Genomic DNA, 10896 nt, shown 5'->3' on the forward strand with positions numbered 1-10896 from the left:
CCGGCGCTCTTGCTTGGCTTTTTCATTCAAGGCTGCCACTCTACCACACGCTTCCACTTCTGGCTTTTTGCTGGTGAAGTGGCGATAAGCGACTCACAGAGTTGTCTGCCCCAGGCTAGCTTCGAACCTCGTTCCTCGGATCAACCTCCTGAGCAGCTAAGATATTTTACAATAGTTTTGTTTGAGTGGCTGAGACTATGGCCTAGTGGTAGAGTACTCGCCTTGTATACATGAAGCCCTAGGTTCTTTGATTCCTCAGCACCGCATAAACAGAAAAATCCAGAAGTGGCGCTGTGGCTCAGTGGCAGAGTGCTAGCCTTGAGCAAGAAGAAGCCAGGGACAGTGCCCTGAGTTCAAGCCCCAGGAATGGCCAAAAAAAAAAAAAAAAAGAGTAACAAAATTTAAGATGAGTGCGGCCACAAACATCTGAAGGTTCAGAAAAAACAAATTTGAAGTAACATTTGTGCACTTCTCTTCCATTTGTTTGCTGTTTGGGGCTGTGTACTCTGATTGCCTCTTCTTAATTGTTTTCTGAAAAGGATAGAGGATGCAGACATTGCGCGTGGTTTGTTTTTTGTTTTGTTTTTGTGGGGTTTTTTTTTTTTTTTTTTTTTTTTTTTGCAAGTCCTAGGCCTTGGACTCAGGGCCTGAGCACTGTCCCTGGCTTCTTTTTGCTCAAGGCTAGCACTCTGCCACTTGAGCCACAGCGCCACTTCTGGCCATTTTCTATGTGGTGTTGGGGAATTGAACCCATGTATGGGTTCATGCATGCTAGGCAAGCACTCTACCACTAGGCCACATTCTCAGCCCCTCTCCGTGTTCTTGATCAAGTTTATATCAAATTGTCAGTGTCAACATAGGTTCTCACAGATACAATCACTGTACACACTACTACAGGTTTGTTGCACAAACACTGGAATCCTAGTAAATGTAATTGCATTCAAGAAGGAAGAAAGGTATAGGGAGTTTTATGATGTGTGTCCTAAATACAGTCTTGAAAACAGGTTTCAGTTTGGTTTGGTTTGGGTTTTTGAGACAGGGTCTCACTATGGCTTAAGACTAGCCTTCATGTCTTTTTATGCCCTCTGTACCTTCTGTGGCCAGAAATAATTTCTGTTCCTTTGGATGTGGCTGATTTATTCTCATGTCATTTACTTTGAGCTTCTTTCTTTTCTTGGAAGAAACTTGAAATAAGAATATAGCAGAGGGGCTGGGAATATGGCCTAGTGGCAAGAGTGCTTGCCTCGTATACATGAAGCCCTGGGTTCGATTCCTCAGCACCACATATATAGAAAAAGCCAGAAGTGGCGCTGTAGCTCAAATGGCAGAGTGCTAGCCTTGAGCAAAAGAAGCTCAGGGATAGTGCTCAGGCCAAGGACTGGCAAAAAAAAAAAAAAAGAATATAGCAGAGAACTGAGTTCTGTTTAAAAAAAAAAAAAAAAAGACTGTCCTTCAACACCTTGCCTCAGCTTCCCAAGTGCTAGGATTGTCGGCATTCCCACTGTGCCCATGAGGAGACTTTTCATTCTGCCTTGACTGAAAGCAAACCAAGTTGTCTGCTTCCATTTCACAGCTCAGATGACTGGGAGAGTTTTGCAGAGACCGCTGGCTTGGTACATAGCAGTCCCGTTTCTCCTTCACATCCTGCTCACTGCCACTGCCACTGCCCCGCCAGCGCCTGGACTGTGGGTGGATAGTTGGCATCCTTAGAAGACATTCCTGCCTCAGGGCAGCCAGCAGGGACTGGGCTGAACTGCATGAAAACACACCATAAACCTCAATCCATTCCCCTTGGTTGTGTGCCCAAAATACAGGTAGTCAGCCAGGCTCTGGTGGCTCACCCCTGTAATCCTAGGGAGTCAGGGGGGTCTGAGGTTCAAAGCTAGTCCAGACAAGAAAGTCCATGAGACTCTGCAATTTACTATTAGAAGCCAGAAGTGGAGCTGCAGCTCAACTGTAGAGTGCCAGCCCTGAATGAAAAAGAAGCTAGGTACATCTCCCAGGCCCTGAATTCAGGCCCCATTACCAGCGCATGCACACACACACACACACACAACAGGTGGTCATCTCAATGCCTTTGGACCTCAGAATGTGATGATTGGTCTGCTTGGAAAAAGGAAGTGGTCTTAATCTTAAAGATTCTTTTTTTTAGACGCTACCTCAAGAAAGGAAAGAAGGGCTGGAAATATGGAATATGGCCTGGTGGTAGAATGCTTGCCTCACACACATGAAGCCCTGGGTTTGAATCCTCAGCACCACATAGAAAAAGCCTGCGCTGTGGCTAAAGTGGTAGAGGGCTAGCCTTGGGCAAAAAGAAGCCAGCGACAGTGCTCAGGCCCTGAGTCCAACCAAGCCCCAGGACTGGAAAAAATAATAAAGTAAAAGAAGAAAAGAAAAAGCTTTAATGAAATTCTCCAGGTACAGCTTGAAAAAAAAAAGTAGGACTAAGGAAATATAGGGGGTAAACCTCATTACAACAAACCTCCTATGTAATATGTATTGTAATGTATGTGTGTATATGAAATAGAGTAACTTTTTTTTTTTTTTTTTTGTCTGTCAGTCCTGGGGCTTGGACTCAGGGCCTGAGCACTGTCCCTGGCTTCCTTTTGCTCAAGGTTAGCACTCTGCCACTTGAGCCACAGCGCCACTTCTGGCCATTTTCTGTATATGTGGTGCTGGGGAATCGAACCCAGGGCCTCATGTATATGAGGCAGGCACTCTTGCCACTAGGCCATATCCCCAGCCCATAGAGTAATGTTTTCTTAAAAAATACAAACAGGAACAACTCCAAGAGAAGTGCACAGGAGGACTCTATTGTTGACGTTACATTTAAAGCTCTAGGCGAATTTCCTTTGGCATATGCTATGTGGTTACTGTATATGATTTTGGTATTGTACACTGGGTATTGTATATATGCCTACCTGATCTAGGGAAGGGAAAGAAAAATGAGGGTGTAAGATATCACAAGAAATGTACACACTGCCCTACTATGTAACTGTATCCTTTTTGCACAACACCTTGTCAAAAAAATTTGTGTTCAATTAATAAATAAATTTTAAAAAAAGATATCACAAGAAATGTACTCATTGCCATATTATGAACTGTACCCCTTTTGCACAACACCTTGTCAACAGAAAAAGAAAAAAAACTATTAATCTTTCAGCGTCATTAGACATAGGTTAATAAATTAAATTTAATACATTTAACTGCTCTCTATCTGTAGATATATGATAATTATGTACATATTTGCTTTTTACAGTTTATAAAACAAATCTTATTCCCCTGTACTTAAAAAAAAATGCAAACAGGAAAGATGGGTGCCAGCCAGGTGGGGGAGTCTAAAGAAGAGGGTGAATGAGGATGACTGTGGTTGACTAGTTTATGTGCATGTAATAGAAATAAGAATGAAATCTGTTGAGATTGTTTTAAGAAGGGGAGTGGGAAAAAGGGGTTGTTGAGGGGCGAGATTGATTGGGATACATTGCACATATGTGTGGACACAGTGAAACCCAGCTGGCACAGTAATTCATGCTAATAAAGCAGGGCACCAGTGGCTCACGCCTGTAATCTGAGCTACCCAGGAGGCTGAGATCTGAGGATCATGGTTCAAAGCCAGCCCAGGCAGACAAATTGAGAGACTTGTGTGTGTGTTGGGCCTGGGCCTGTCCCTGAACTTTTGTGCTCAAGGCTAGTGTTCTACCACTTGAGCCACAGCTCCACTTGGGGCGTTTTTGGTAGTTAGAGGTAAGACTCTCGCAGACTTTCCTGCCTGGGCTGGCTTTGAGCTGTGATCCTCAGCTCTCAGTCTCTTGAGTAGTTCGGATGACAGGCGTGAGCCACAACCTACCAAAAAAGAAAAAGCTAGACGTAGAGATGTTGCTCAAGTAGTACGAGGGCTAGCCTTGAGCAAAATAAGAAGCCACGTGAGCGTGAGACCCTGAGTTTGTGTCCTATTACCAGCACAAGGAAAATTGATGATAATAGTAATATTGTGAGCAGCCAGCCGGGGAAGCTGGGGGAGGGGGAGGCTGAAGGGGAAAGGGAACAAGATGGGGGGGGGCCAAGCAGACACCAGCTACTCACCAGGTGGGACACACCACTGTGCTGCTAGGATTCTAGGGTACCTTTCCTTCCCCGCCCCTCCAGCCCCAAGGGCAGAGTTTGGCTCCACAGGAAGCAAAGATGTGCAAAGAGTGTGATAGATAAAATATTTTTAAAATTGATAATAAAATATTGCCTATAAGTTAGCACTTGGGAGACTGAGACGGGAGGAACATGAGTTCCAGGTCAGCCAAGACTACATCTTAAAGTCTGTCTCAAAAAAAAAAAAAGCCTTGAGCGTTCTTCCTACAGTCCCTTCACTCTGTATTTGAAACATTGCACAGTTACACTGTAACCCATAAATACACGTCAGTGGGTAGCTTGAGAACCACCCTCCGCAGTGCCCTCCCCCCCCCTCACCGCCGGGCCCCCTCCCCACTTGTGCTCTCAAGGCTGCTCTGGACTCCAAGGCTGCTCTGGACTCGGCTTCGACGTCCACACAGGGAAGGATTCGCTCGGCTCTCCCTCCCTTTTTCCATTGCAGACTGTATTCTTGGGGCCCTGGAGCTGAGCATTGGCCACGGGCGGCCTGGCTTCCTTCCACTCTGCTAGGACGTAGTGTCACCAGGTCCAGCGCCGCCTCTTTCCAGAACTCTGCTGTGACTGGGAATGCATGGAGGTGGACTCTGTCTACTCCCTTTCAGACTTCTTTCCCTGCTGTTGACAGTTGTCCCTGTTCTGCTTACTCAGGAATTCATTGCCTCTGCCTCCTTTTTCTTCTTTGTGTGCCAGTACTGCAGCTCGACTTGGGGCTGAATGTTACTCCATAGCTTTATCACCCAAGGCCCGCGCTCTGCTGCTTGAACCACAGCTCTTCTTCTAGATTTTGAGGGTTTATTGGAAATGAGGGTCTCATGGAATTTCCTGTCCAGGCTGGCTTCAAACCAAGATCCTCAGACCTCAGCCTCCTGAGTAGCTAGGATTCCAGGTTTGAGCCACCAATGCATCTGTGAAACTCCTCTCAAAGAGTCACACTGCCAGGTGACCCTGTCCCTTGCTTCCCAGGGCTTCCTCCTCTGCAGCTGGCTCATCTCGGCCCATCGAGGCAGGACACAGGGACGTGGGGCCCCTGCCCTGTTTCTCCTGGAGCCAATGTTGGCCTCTTCTCTGTGCTTCCTTGGTGGTAAACATTCCCCCAGTAGCTTCCACACACCTGGGAGTCTCTGAGACCAGGACGTCTAAGACTGATTTTCTTCTTGCCTTGGGCTGGAGCAGCAGTCGGAGTCAGAGCTGAGAGGGAGCTGTTGTTTGCTTTCAGAGTTCAGAGACACACCCCACCATCTCCAGAGCTCAGCTTTTATACAGGAGCTGCTTGCTCAGGTGCCTGTTCACCCCCTGGGAAATTTCAGGGTCTCCAGTTGAAGGTCATAAGGGATGTGATGGGGCTTTTTTTTCATTGATCTGCTTGGCATCGTAGACCTTCCATCTGGGCAGTGTTTTCTTGTGCTGTTCCTTTGGCAGATTCTTCCCCTTTTGCTGTGGTGTAGTGGGGTGAGCATGTGCGTGCAGCTTACTCTTCAGTGCGCAGGTGTTTGAAGGCAGGGCCTGAAGAGCAGTGGCCGGACGCCGCTGCTTCACCGATGGCTCTGTCCCGGAAGGGGACTTTGGCCCATCAGCTTTCTCCTGCACTGTTCTTCTATCATTCCCCTGTGTACCTCCTCCCTTCCAGGGACAAAGTGTTCAAGGTACTGCACTCTCCTGGAAGCAAGCCAAGCCCTACCCAGCTTGTCTCACCTTGAGCTCGGAGGTCAGCCTCTGGAAGCGTGGCGAGCAAATGTACAAAAACGTGTTCCTGAAAACTTTCCTGCCCCAGCCGTCTCTGAGCCACAGTCATCAGATCTCATCCCGAGTGGCTGGGATCACGGGCATGAGCCACTAGTGCCTGGCACCTTGTTGGTTTTTTTTTTCCAATTTATTTCTTTATTGTCAAAGTGATGCACAGAGGGGTTACAGTTCCATACATAAAACAGTACGTACATTTCTTATCCAACTTGTTACCACCTCCTTCCTCCCCCTCCCGCCTCCCCCTCCCCATTTCCTTCCCCCATCCCCCTATTCCTTGCTTTTTTTTAGGAAAGCTCACTAGCTTCTTCCTTTGTGGTACACTGATGTTTGCTCGGTGTGTTTTTTTCTTTGCACTGGGATGATGGGCAGATGAACTGAGGCTCAAGGAGGGGTGATGAGAGCGGGCCCCTGCCAACTACCGACAGGGTTAGAGCAGGTGGATGGCCCGTGTGAGGGCAGAGGGGATTATCTAGATGGCGGCCAGGGCCGTCCATACCCAGGGCCAGGGCCAGGGTCCCAGCTGGTCTGGAACAAACCAGGGTGTGAGAGTTCTGGAACAGGGAGCCTCCAGGAAGGCAGCACCTGCTGAGTGGGACCGCGCCAGTTCTCACTCCTGCCAGCAGGTGGCACACCGCTGCCCCTGAGCCCCGGTCACCAGAGGCCAGGCAGCGCCAGCCATGTTGAGGGGAGAGGGAACTAGCCTAGGCCCGGAGGGTTGAGTCAGCACAGCACCCGCAAAGGGCTGGCGTCTGGTGATGCTCCCGCTGTGTTGTGTTCTTTGAGGACGAGAGGTGTGGGGAGCAGGAACCACGACAAAGACGGGGTTCATCCTGAAACCCGGAGATGGTGGGCCCGAAGAGGGCCCAGGCCATGCCCGGCTGGGGAGGGAGGCCTGGCGGGTGCCGAGGCCTCGGGGCCTGGGTGGAGCCCAGCAGTGGGGCCTCTAGGGCTGGCGCATGGAGGGCACGGCGTGCGTGGAGGCTGGCCGAGCATGGCACACCGAGGCAGCCCGGGACCTCACCCGCTGCCGGAACGGGGACAGAGGCTCTCCCGGGGTCCGCCGAGGACTGGCCTTCAGACCAGCTACCCCCTACTCTCTCTGCTTCTGTGCCACCCCCCGGAGGGCTGGGACCCGCCCGCTCCTGCTGCCAGCCCCGAGGGGCTCCGGGCACAGTCCCCCCATCTCCAGCAGCCCCCGGGCGGTGCCGGCCTGGGGTACGGGCCCCGTGGGCACCGGCACAGGGAAATTCTAGCCCAGATCTGGCACTAGTCTCTCTGAAGAAGCTTCGGTCGGACGGCCAGAGCGAGAGCGGAACTGGCTTCTTTGGGACGCAGTAGCCCCGGCTGACCCTTCGGTGCCCGGAGCGGGGAAAGCGAGGGAGAAGTTAGCTCAGAGAGAGCCGGGGCGCCACGGCCACCGTGAGGCGGGTCCCTCCCTGGGGACAGCGCCAGCCGTGCGCCCCGAGTCTCCAGATTGTCTTCCCGCCTCCCGGCCCTGCAAGAAGCTGCCGTCTGTCATCCTGAGAGCCTGGGCTTCCCAGGAGCCAGCCCGGCCAGGGGAGGGGGAGGCCCGTGGGAGGGTCCCGCCGTGCCAAGCCACGCCGAGGGAGGGCCGTGGGGAGGGAGCAGGCCGGGGCCCCGCGAAGAGCCTTTGTGCGGAGCTGGGGGTGAGGAGGGTCCCCTCCCTTAGTGCTGCGCAGACGGGGCGGGGGGGGGGGCAGCTGACAGGCTCCCCTCCCGGCCCAGTCACGGCAGCTGCGGCCAGGACGGCCCCCTGGGGGAGCCCGGGCCTGGCCTCCGTCCGGGTGGCCCTCCCTTCCTCCGCTGCCCGGGGAGGGTGAGGCCCAGGGTGCCACCGCTGCCCACTGTCGCGGAGGCTCAGGACGCCCGGAGCCCGGGGCTGAGGACACGTGCAGCCGGCTCAACCCACGTCCCAGCCTGCATGGCCGCGCGCCTAGCAGCCCTGACCACCCCAGCCTTCCACGTGGGAGGATTCGGGGGTCCCTCCGGTCCGCCCGGCCCTCGGTGGCTGCCTTGGCGCCACGACTTTTGCTTTCTTTTTGGTATACTGGAAGGGACCCACACGGGAATCCCCTGGGCACCGTGACATCCACAGTGACTCACCCTCTAGGAAGCCAGAGGCCCGGGCCGGTCCCCGGGGGGGGGGGGGGGGAGTTCCCAGGACAGAGGGGTAATCAGTTCTGAGCGGGTGGGGAGGGTGGCCACTTCCCCATTCAGAGTCTCTCCTCTCGCCTCCCTCCGCTCCCGACTTCAACTCTGTACACTCAGTAGGCCTTCATCTAAATCACATTTTCTTTTCTTTCTTTCTTTTTTTTTTTTGCCAGTCCTGGGCCTTGGACTCAGGGGCTGAGCACTGTCCCTGGCTTCTTTTTGCTCAAGGCTAGCACTCTGCCACTTGAGCCACAGCGCCACTTCCGGCTTTTTTCTACAAATGTGGTGCTGAGGAATGGAACCCAGGGCTTCATGTATATGAGGTGAGCAGTTTACCACTAGGCCATGGTCCTAGCCCTCTTCCTTTCTTTTTTGTTGGTTGTGGGGCCTGAACTCTGGGCCTGGGTGCTGTCCCTGAGCTCTTCAGCTCAAGGCTACTGCTCTACTACTTGAGCCACAGCGCCACTTCCTGTTTTCTGGTGGTTAACTGGAGATAAGAGACTCATGGACTTTCCTGCCCCGGCTGGCTTTGAACCATGATCCTCGGATCTCAGCCTCCTGAATAGCTAGGATTACCTGCACGAGCCATCAGCACCCCGCTAATAAGGATTTCTTAATTAATTATTTTTTTTCCAATCCTGGGGCTTGAACTCGGCCTGGGCACTGTCCCTGAGCTTCTTTTTTGCTCAAGGCTAGCACTCTGCCACTTGAGCCATAGTGCCACTCCTGGCTTTTTCTGTGTATGTGGTACTGAGGAATCAAACACAGGACTTTGTGCATGCTAGGCAAGCACTCTACCACTAAGCCACATTCCCAGCCCCCTTAATTAATTTATTTATTTTTATTTATTTTTTATTTTTTTGCCAGTCCTGGGCCTTGGACTCAGGGCCTGAGCACTGTCCCTGGCTTCTTCCCGCTCAAGGCTAGCACTCTGCCACTTGAGCCACAGCGCCACTTCTGGCCATTTTCTATATATGTGGTGCTGAGGAATCAAACCTAGGGCTTTATGTATACAAGACAAGCACTCTTGCCACTAGGCCATATTCCCAGCCCCCTTAATTTAATTTTTATTGTTATTATAAGGGTGATGTACAAAGGGGTTACAGTTACCTAAGTAAGGTAAAGTGCACATTTCTTCCACTACATCGCCTTTAGAGTAACAATACAAAATTTTTAGAAAGATTATTAGAAAGAAAATAGGAAATAAAAGGAAGCTAACAAAGAATATTGCTCATAAAGTTTACTTGCACATATGAAAATACAATTAGGTTATTAATATGGAGAAGATAACATGAAATCCTACATAATTTCATAGAAAAGTCCATTCTGTGCATATTAGGTAACATAATGAATTCTACTGAATAATCAACAAAAAATATTGTCTCTAAAGTAAACATAATTGTCTGCCTACTGAAAAAATAGTCAATATGTTTAATGAAATTAAGAGCAAGATAAACTTAGAAATCAGACTACTCAGTAAATTTTTTTTTTTTTTTTTTTGGCCAGTCCTGGGCCTTGGACTCAGGGCCTGAGCACTGTCCCTGGCTTCTTCCCGCTCAAGGCTAGCACTCTGCCACTTGAGCCACAGCGCCACTTCTGGCCATTTTCTGTATATGTGGTGCTGGGGAATCGAACCTAGGGCCTCGTGTATCCGAGGCAGGCACTCTTGCCACTAGGCTATATCCCCAGCCCCTCAGTAAATTTTTAATTTGTCATTGAAATCAGTTATTTTAGAATATATCTCTTTCAAAAGTGTTACATTTGATTTTAGATAATCAATCTCTTGCTTAATGTGTACTTAAAATAAAGGTAATCTTAATGGCAAAAAAAAGAAATGATAAAATAGTGGCATTCACAGGGAAATGGTCAGATCTTGAAGGAATAATATTGAGCGAGACAAGCCTAGAGCACAGAGGACAAAGGCGCATGGTCTCCCTGATGTGTGGTTGTTGGAGGGGGAGGGGAGAACAGTAGAGATCATGTCTGTTAAGCAACAAACTTCTTTTCAAATGGTATTTCTACATATTTTGGTCAGCAACTTTACATCATCTCTCTAAAACCAAACAATTACTAAATAAACGTAAAAAGGTCTCAACAGCTACATACATATGATTATATAAGATGAGGCTAAGCAAAATGAACTCCAAGAGATGGAAACAGGAGGATTTTTACTGTTGTCAATGTTTAATGTTCTAGGTGAATTTCCTGTGGCGTACCCCCTATGGTTACTGTATATGATTCTGGTACACTGGGTATTGTATATATGCTTATATGAACTGGGGAAGGGAAAGAAAAATGAAGGAGGGTGTAACAAATGTGACAAGAAATGTACTCACTACCTTATTATGTAACTGTACCCTCTCTGCACATCACCTTGTCAATAAAATTTAATAATAAAAAATAAATAAAAGGAAGCTAGGTGGTGGTGGCTCACACCTGTAATCCTAGCTACTCAGGAGGCCGAGATCTGAAGATCAGGGTTCAAAGCCAGTCCCAGCAGGAAAGTGAGACTCCAGTTAGCCATTTGACAACCAGAAGTGGCTCTGGAGTTCAAAATGGTAGATCTTTAACCTTAAGCAAGAGAGCCTTAGGGACAGCACCCAGGCCCTGAGTTCAAGTCCCCACATCAACAGAGAGAGAGAGAGAGAGACAGAGATAGGGAGACAGAGAAAGAGAGAAAAGTACTTAATTTATTATTGTTATTATAAAGGTGATATACAGAGGGGTTACAGTCAGGTATTGGGTACATTTCCTTTCGGACATTCTCACCCCTTTCCTCCCTCTCTACACTGTCCCTCCCATCCCCGCCCACAAGTTGCAGAGTTCACTTTTCACGTC

Source organism: Perognathus longimembris, chromosome 1, assembly GCF_023159225.1.
Source record: "Perognathus longimembris pacificus isolate PPM17 chromosome 1, ASM2315922v1, whole genome shotgun sequence".
Lineage (NCBI taxonomy): Eukaryota > Metazoa > Chordata > Mammalia > Rodentia > Heteromyidae > Perognathus > Perognathus longimembris.